The sequence below is a fragment of the Glycine soja genome, chromosome 4, assembly GCF_004193775.1.
Source record: "Glycine soja cultivar W05 chromosome 4, ASM419377v2, whole genome shotgun sequence".
Taxonomy (NCBI): domain Eukaryota; kingdom Viridiplantae; phylum Streptophyta; class Magnoliopsida; order Fabales; family Fabaceae; genus Glycine; species Glycine soja.
In genome coordinates this window covers 13,471,365-13,480,705 of record NC_041005.1, presented here as the reverse complement: position 1 = coordinate 13,480,705, position 9,341 = coordinate 13,471,365, and the positions used below count along the sequence as shown (strand labels likewise).

Genomic DNA, 9,341 nt, shown 5'->3' with positions numbered 1-9,341 from the left:
AGTGGCCAATCTTTTTATGATCCAGCTGTTAAATCTTTTATGGTCCAGCCAGCCCCTGAAGTGCAGTTCAAATAAAGAGCAAAATGGTTACTATCTTGGACTTAATGGAAAACAACTCTAATTTTTAATACTTCCAAACACAGTAGTAAATGGTAAAACAAGAAATGAGCATATAAATGGAAGTCAAGCTACCAACTAACTAACTAAGCCAACAATGCAAAATATCAAATTGCCATAGATTTTGCACAAAGAAAAGCGTGGCAACCACATTTAGAAGCACATTTAATCAAGACATTCAATAGAAAGCAATTGGTTCTTTCATTTACCAAATGATTTTGGTCACAGATTTCATATCAAAAACCTCATAATTACAAAATGAAGACAAAGGGGGGACAATGGAAAAACACTATCAATAACTAGAAAAACAGCAACACTGAGTGTTACAAATTCAGAACTTCTCGAATTGCATTAGTCCATACTTCATAGTTCATAATTAGCAGCAGTCACATGGACTGTAAAGACTCAAACAAATGCAATGGCACAAACTATATACATTTATCTTTCTCTTCTCTCTTTATTTGTCTACTAGAATTATTTGATCAGAGTGTACCTTTTTTTATATAAAAAAAAGGCAAATTATATTAATAAACAAATAGAGTACAAGATGTATCCTAATAAGAAAATACAGCATTTTCTGTCAAAAAAAAATAAAAAATACAGCATTCAACAAAAACACCCTGAATCAACTTCTATGCTATTACTACCCAACAAGCGGCACTGCAGCATAGAGATTAGAGAAACCGCATGCCAATTAATAGCACCTAAATTCACCTAAATTTGAGTATGCGCCTTACATGTTGGAAAATCAAAAGTGAGTTTTAAGGTACATTACCTAAAATGGTGTACAAGTACAACTCTAATGTATGAAAATTGATAATTAAATACAAGTAAACATGACAGCGTGAATGACATGTAAAAGTGTCCATATATTATCATTCTTTCAGAATTTATAAAATGAATTAAAAAAATAGATAAAAAAAATGAACCTTACCCCTGGAGCATATGGCTTAGTTTCAGGAGGAGCCCACTTCATTAGGCACCTTCATGAATCTGTCAAAGTCATCAAACATGCTCATGGCAAAATATGTGCCCGGTCCAATTTGTACCCATGAGTCTTCTCTTTAGCAAACTTAGCTTCCTAAGAAAAAATAAACGCCCAATTTAATCACACCCAAATCAAAAAACAACATACAATTCAACATCGACTAAAAACACAATTGACATCAAAATCACTAACAACACTCAAACTCGAGATTCTCCTCTTGGTAAACCACCTCAGCATCACTATAAAAAAGAAAAGAGTCAGAAAACTGCAACCTTAGGGTTTCGTTTCAGTTACCAGAACCTGAAAAGGACGAAGTAGTTGATACCTAACGATGCTGCAATCTTCGTCGGGAGGGATGCGAATGGCGTCGAGATCGAGAGTGGAGAGATCGACGCCGAGACGCAGTGCCGTGTCCTCGATCTCCTTCATTACCATGACGTTTGCCATGATTGTAGCAAGCACAGTGTTATCGTTATGGAGGCAGATGGCGGTGCGAGAGAGGGTTTGATTTCTAGGGTTTTCTTTAGTTTCAAAAACGCAAAAATAGTGCGGCACAGGGTGCAAGAATTGCGTTTTGCTGTTCCTTTGGTGAAATTGGAGTTTTATATTCTTTATAGATTTCTCTCTTTATATTAATTCTAGGTGTTACTCTTTTTTTTTTTATACTAACTCTGGAATTATTATTAAAATGTTGTCAACATTTTTTCTTTTCTTAATTATATTGATACTAGATGTCTTTTTTTTATATATTTTATGTAGTATAAGTTTAGTGAGTTTGCAGTCAAAAAGTATAGTGAATTTTATATTTATTATTTTAAGAATTATCTTTCAAATGAATGATTTTTTTATTATTTGTAAAAATTAAATTTATATTTTATTTAGGTGGTTGTAAAAATATATTTTAAGGAATTTTGTGATGTATGTTTTTGGAATAATAAAAAAATTGACAGGTTAATTTTTTTTCATTGAAATAAATTATTTAAAGAAATAAAATATTATAACTAAGTTACAAATTTTAATAAATATTCTTAATTTTTTAAAATAATAAATTATATATATATATATATATATATATATTTAATCTACAGTTAATTATATCCATAAGTAATAGTAGCTGTAGGTATAAGTTTATAGAGATTTTAAAATATAATGATGATTTAATATTTATTTATTGAATGGGGACAAATATCTCATAAAATATACTTTTTAAATATTTATTAGACATTTTGATAATAAATAATATATACATTGTATGTATAAATATTTTTGTAAGATAAATTTTTTATTTTTATAATAATTAAATAAAATATATTAATAATAAATTTTAATTGTTTGACGATATAATTATTTTTACAAACATTCTATAAAAATTCTATAAAAGTTAAACTCTACTATTAAAAACAGTTTTTTTTTTTTAATTTTCAAATGAGCTAATATGCAATAATTAGTATAAATGTGTTATATTTAAATGATAATCATGAAATAATAAAACTAAAATTACAAAATTTATTTTAAAAATTTAGTTTAATTTTTAAATGCTTATCTTTTGGATTGTTATTGTTTATTAATTATTATATTTTTAAGTAAAATATAATTAATAAATTAATATATGATTTTAAAAAAAATATAAATAATTAAAGAAAAAAAGTTTATATTAACATCGATTATTTTAAAATTGATGTTGTAAGTGCTTGACGACATCGGTTTTAAAATAACCGATATGAAAAATCGCACTAAATCGAGTTGTTAACATCAATTATTTGAAAATCGATATCGTCAAGCACTTACAACATCGATTTTAAAATAACCGATGCTAAAATCGCACTAAATCGAACAGTTAACATCGATTATCTGAAAATCGATGTTGTAAGTGTTTGACGACATCGATTTTCAAATAACCGATGTTAATAAGACAATGTTAAAACTTATTTTTGTAGTAGTGCTGCCACCCTTTACAACAACAGAAACGTGTTTCTCTCCAATGCCATCGGTTCCATGTGGTCGAGCTTCTTTATTGACACCATTGTTCCATTTCAGAACTTCATTGTTTGTATGGTTTTGCGTTCTGGGTTGTTCTCATTTTACCTTCTTAGTTCAAGGAACCTCACTCTCAAGTGGAGTGATAGAGTACCTTACTGGGATCAAGACTTGAACTTTTTTGTGAGTGGGGTGAATTTGTGTTCACCTGTTTTGGGGTTGTAACTAAAGGGGGTTCTAGAACACCAAGCTCCAAATGAGAGGCCACTAGATAAAGAACCCTTGTATCTAGCCCACGTCCAAGACAATGCATGTATATGCTGAATAATTTCACACGCATCCGCCCGTCGTCCATTTTGAAACATAATTTTATTGTGATGAAGCCAGATGCACCAGCAAGTGCAATGCCAAATAACACGATGCAATATTTTAAGATTCTTCTCTCGAAAAACTAGACCAAACTGAGAATAATGCTGCTGAACCAAAGAAACACCCAGCCATCTAAATACACTATTCCACACCTGAAATGAGAAAGAACAATCCATAAAGAGACATAATATTAACCATATATAATAGATGTTATCATTTTAATGCAATTAAGAAGTACATAGAACGTACACGAAGATAACATATCAAACAGCTCGTTATCAATAATTCCCAAAGACTTTTGGTTGTCTTTGAGTAATCAATTTGATTATACGCTTACATAACAACTTTGAATTATAATAAGTTAAAAAGAAATAAAAATAAATCGTGCAAGCTCTTCAAATTAACCACAACCTTAATCATCGAGTCCCAATAAGAATGGAATCCCTGTGGCTGGTAACCATGATTTCCCAGCAATAAAATTCTCAACTGTGAATTTGGATGCTTCGGTTGCACTTGTTATGGCATGGTAACCACCCCATTTCACTCTATCTCTCGTGGAACCCCAGGACGAACGTTCTTGTACTCTCCATAATACAAAGTATTGAGGGCAAAATCGCCTTTCCAGTCCAATCACCCTGCAAGGTCTACCAACGCATCAAGGTAAGTTTGCAAGAACACGGTCCTTGAATACTCCCTCCATGGCCTACCCAAGAAGGTTTTGAAGGAACTCAGCACAGGGACTAGGTCTTCAACAGCCATAACACGCGAGTTTTGAATGCAAATCCCAGTGTTTTGATTAGGATCTTTTCTACCCGTTAGAAATAATTAGAAAAATGAAGTTTTGTATGTTACTAAATTAAAATGTTGTGTATTTACTAATTACTAACGTAACAATATGTTCATTTAGCTTTTATTTGCTTAAAATAAGACACTTAGCAATTAAAAGCTATGCAGTGGAACAATTAGTTTTCAGAGACTAAAACGTTATCCTTAACTCATAATTAGGAAAAAATAAATTCTTTTACGCTTCCATCCTATTTATAGATGAATTGTCATGTTTAATATGATTATTGACTTGATAATTATTTTAAATTGTTTTAACCTACGTTATTTAGTTAGTCATATGGCTAAAATAGTGAGCAATAAATTTAACATCTCAAGCATGAAACCTTTAGGACGAAACATTTTTAAGAAGTCTAATAATGACTCGATAACTAATTAATGGTCCGATAATATTAGGAATGAAAGAAATTAACGATAGTTTTCAAATTCATTCAATTCATTCATTGATCAAAGTATTACAAAGTTGATGTATTTATACAAAGATAGAAAATAACTAACTTGAGTAATCAACACTAACTTACTCAAATAATTTCTAATAACTAACTAAATTAATTTTGTCTAATACCCCCCCCCCCCCACAAGCTGGAATGTGTTAAAAACACTTCAAACTTGGAGAATACAATACATCAACATTAAAGAAGAAAGAGAAAAGAAAAGAAAAGAAAAAATCTGAAAACATGAAATATAGTGAAACATGTAGGAAATACATTGGTCAAAATAAAAACTTCAAGAAATCTTCGACCAACTTCGACGGCTTCCAAGAGTTCAAAGCAAGCATCAAAGCTTGTTGGCAAAAACTTTGGTGACGAAGGACAAGAAATTGTAACCGACACGCTCGAAGAGGTACCACAATGCGGTGGCATAAACGAGCACCGCAACTGCTCCACGCCAATTCATCCACAACACCACATCAGCAATTAAGCCTTTGCTGAGAACACGATGAAAGGATGAGAAATTAAGGCAATGCCAAGATTGTCAGAAGAATGAAGAATGAAAGGGTTAGAATCATCAATGGCAGTCATGGCTATGAGAGAAAAAAAAAAAGAACCAACCAGACATCCGAAAGGTCCCCTTAAAAAATGATTCATATGGGGGTGGCCTACTCTGTTATACAAGAAGTTAATCATTAATGACATCCATGACCATGAGAGAAAAAAAAAACCAACTAGGCATCCGAAAGGTCCCCTTAAAAAATGATGCATAAGGGGGTGGCCTACCCAATTATATAAGAACTTAATCATCCTCGTGAACCACCCGATGTGGGAATCGCAATACGCCCCCTTGAGTCAGGGCTCGGCGCCACAAAGCGAGGGCTAGCAGCACTATCCACACCACCAGGTAGAACCATAAATAGCTTCAATAGGAAGCAAGAGACACGAAAGCAAAAACTTCTGATACCATATTAAGAATGAAAGAAATTAACGATAGTTTTCGAATTCATCCAATTCATTCATTGATCAAAGTATTACAAAGTTGATGTATTTATACAAAGATAGAAAATAACTAACTTGAGTAATCAACACTAACTTACTCAAATAACTTCTAGTAACTAACTAAATTAATTTTATGTCTAATAGATAATAATAATCATTAGGATAAGTTTTGATCCCATATTATAATGTAGGTTTAGAATTAATTCAACCTTAGCAACCACTAAGATGGTATGATAACAAATTGATAATGAGTGAATTAATTGGTTTAACCAACAATCATTAGCAACCACTAAGTTTTGCCCGTTTAATGTGAGATTTCTAACAAAAGTCACTTATTAAGTGATTTCAATTGGTTAAAAGTACTAACTGAACATCAAATAAGCTCTTTGGTATAAATAGATTCATCATATTTCTCTTATATTGTTTTCTTCCTCCAACACTACCTTCTGCTGCTATGGCATTTTTCTGTTTCTGCATTGACCTTGTTGCGTATATATTGCAGGATTGGAAGACGACAGCGGCATTGCCAAAGATGAAATCCACTGTGCCAAAAATGTGGCATTCCTTGTAGAACTGTCTTTGGGAGTGGACATAGAGAGTGTCTTGGTAGCCTTCAAATGCACAGCGATGGAAGACAGAGAGGTCAGCACCACAACGCAGTCCTCCTGCTTGGTGGTTTTCTGGGCCTTCTGTGTTGCGGAATGTGATGCCACGTGCAATGAACCCATCTTTGTCACAGCTGTAAACAATATTTAGACCTTATGATTATTTAAAATGCATTATTTGAATTTGATTAACAAAAGTCTATGATTTTTTTTTCACAACCAAAATAGAATTTATATGCATAGTAACATTATTCCATGTACATAACTGTTTGAAGCAATGGATTAAAAGTCTATGAATATACATTGGCTTTTGTGTGAGTAAAGCAATCAAACCAAGAAAAAATAGTTTTTTTTAATAGCTAATGCCTTTAACAAAAAGTTTGGTTTTGTTTAATGTCTTAATTAGTTGGAGTATAAATAGAAAATATATAAATATATTAAAAGAATTTCATCTTTTTAATGAGTCCATTTAACTTAACTTGAATTACTTAGAATCTAAGTTGTATATGTAGAAAGTCTTAAAACATAAAAGAAATATAATCTAGTTAAAAAGATGAGATAATCATTGTAGAGAGTACAAACTTATTCCTGCCCAAAAAAAGTTATAACTTGTGTTGAAAACTGGTATATCTTTTGGACATTAATATGACGTGGGTTTTGTTTTGAAAAATCTCTCAAACTATTTCCTATAAGAAGAAAATAAAAAGTTAAAATTTTATGATAATTCATTTCGTGGATAAACCCTATATTGATAAATAAATAAACTTTATTTTCCATACTTTTTATATAAAAAAACAAGAAAAGAAAGAAATCACACTATTATAATACGATTTTTCTTTGCCCAACATTATTAGCATTATCGGAAAAAGGCTAGAAAAAGCTTCCCACCGTGGTGGTGTCTCTTTACTCATATTAACTAAGATTACATTAATTCAAAGATTTAAACGAGTTATGTGTTTTCACTCTAATTTAAAAATTGAATTATCATTTTATTATTTTTAAGCATCAAAATTACAGAATTGAAAATAACTCTTTTCTTGATGAAATTTCAAAAGTCAAATTAAAGAGATGAAATTAATAAATCACAAATGATTCACAGACCTAAATCTAATTTACATTGTGAGACAATGATATTGAAGAAAGAAAAAATGTTGATGTAATAGATATACGGTGTAACAAATAGAGAAATAGAGAGAAGTGAAGAGAGTTACTTTTTTTTCACTATACTATTAATATCAAATATTTATTAGTTTTCTCGATAACTAATTTTCATCACCTGATGATTAGTCTCCTTTAGTGGGGTTCTAGTGAAGAGAGTCTCTAAGGTATATAAATTGTGCCAATGTATATGTATATCATTGTTCTTAATAAAACTCTTACCAACGTTCGTTGAATTAAAAGTGGTAGAACCTCCTCCAACACTTCGGCTACCAGAAATGACAGTGAGCCTTGTACCATCACCATACAACATAATATTCAATGTTTTCATTGTAAACACTATGTTTAACATATATCACAAACCTCTTTGGACTCAACTTGGGGACTGCTTTCAAAGCTTCTTTGATTGTCTTAAAATCCCTCGAGCCATCTTTAGCGACCACAACATCTAGTGATAACAATGGTTATGACTCTAGAAGCTTCCTATCATTTGGTGATAACCATCTGGGGAAGCCATTTTTGTTAGTCTTTGGAGGAATAAATGAGGAAGCATTGTTAAGAGTCAAAAAGTCGCTTATGATCTTCGAGATATTCTTGTTGGGAATGAGAGGTAGAACATTGTTGCCAACACCAACCTTGTGGAATCCGGTTTGGCACGTGTTAGTGTTGGTTAAGGATGTGGTAAGCCATGTTTGGAGATCATAGCTAGTGCTTTGTTTGGTAGGGTTAAGTGCTTGGTTGAGAATGTTGATGGTGTCTTGGTAGAGGGTTACGCAATCTGACCATGCTGCTTTTTCTTGCTTGCTTCTACATTTTGAGCCCAACCACGTGATGTGAATTTGGGCATTCACTGATTGCTCCATTGCAATTTGAAGGATGAGGTTCTTGAATTGAAATGCACTTTTTGGGATACCATCTTGAAGGTGATGATTATTTATTGTGGCATGCAAAATGCTCGCATGTTTGAGGATGTGGAGTTTTATTGCACCAAAAATCAATGGTATCGAAAAAAATGGTTGAAAGGGTTGGGGAAGACAGAAAGCAAGAATATGAAGACAATGATGAGGCCAAGAGTTTCGGCCATTTTGGTGAGCTTTCCCTGAGCTAGGTGAATAACCGTAAAATTAATAGTTATGACGCAGTTAGCATTCTTAATAAACAGGTTAAAAGAGATTTCAAATTTAAAAGCAACACGATGATTAAAGCCGGTAAGTTGTTGGCAATGGCGTAATGGAATATTGATTTTACTACACTAAGCAAGAAATAAAAATACGCTAAATTGGATGAAAATTCACTGTGTACATCTTATTCCAAGTATTCATATATATATAGATATAATAACTAATTGTGATAGTGGAATTGGCTATAACTGAATTGCAGACACAACATAACAGAATTGGTTATTGTTGAGTTGTGACTAAAATCCATATGTAAGTTTATTCTGTTAATTTTTTTGTTTTGTCCTCTGCTTATATAAGGCAAGGATGTCCTGTATTTAGAATAAGCTTCCACTTGTGTATTGCATCAGTAATAATAAAGGCTCTCTGTTTTCCCTCCCGTGGATGTAGCCTTGATCAAAGGTGAACCACGTAATTCTGTGCGTTCTTTCTCATCACTCTCTCTCATTCATTTTGCTGCAACATCCGTGTGTATGACATTTCTGTTCTGTTGCTATTCTTGCTTGTTCTTCATCACTTCCATAACAAACTTGTATCAAGAGCTCAAGTTGTGATCAAGGGAATTCAAGATTCTCGTCTGAATACGAAGATCAAGCTGTGGGGAATCTTGTTTCTGGTCCTTTCGTTGCTTCTTTGTGATCAAGAACACTCAAGAAATCATGTCAAACATAAT

General features: G+C 32.2%; 1 pseudogene; it reads right to left on the bottom strand.

Moving 5' to 3' along the window:
- Positions 1-3,863: 3,863 nt before the first annotated feature.
- LOC114410581 lies at positions 3,864-8,574 on the bottom strand (annotated as a pseudogene).
- Between the last annotated feature and the right edge of the window lie 767 nt (positions 8,575-9,341).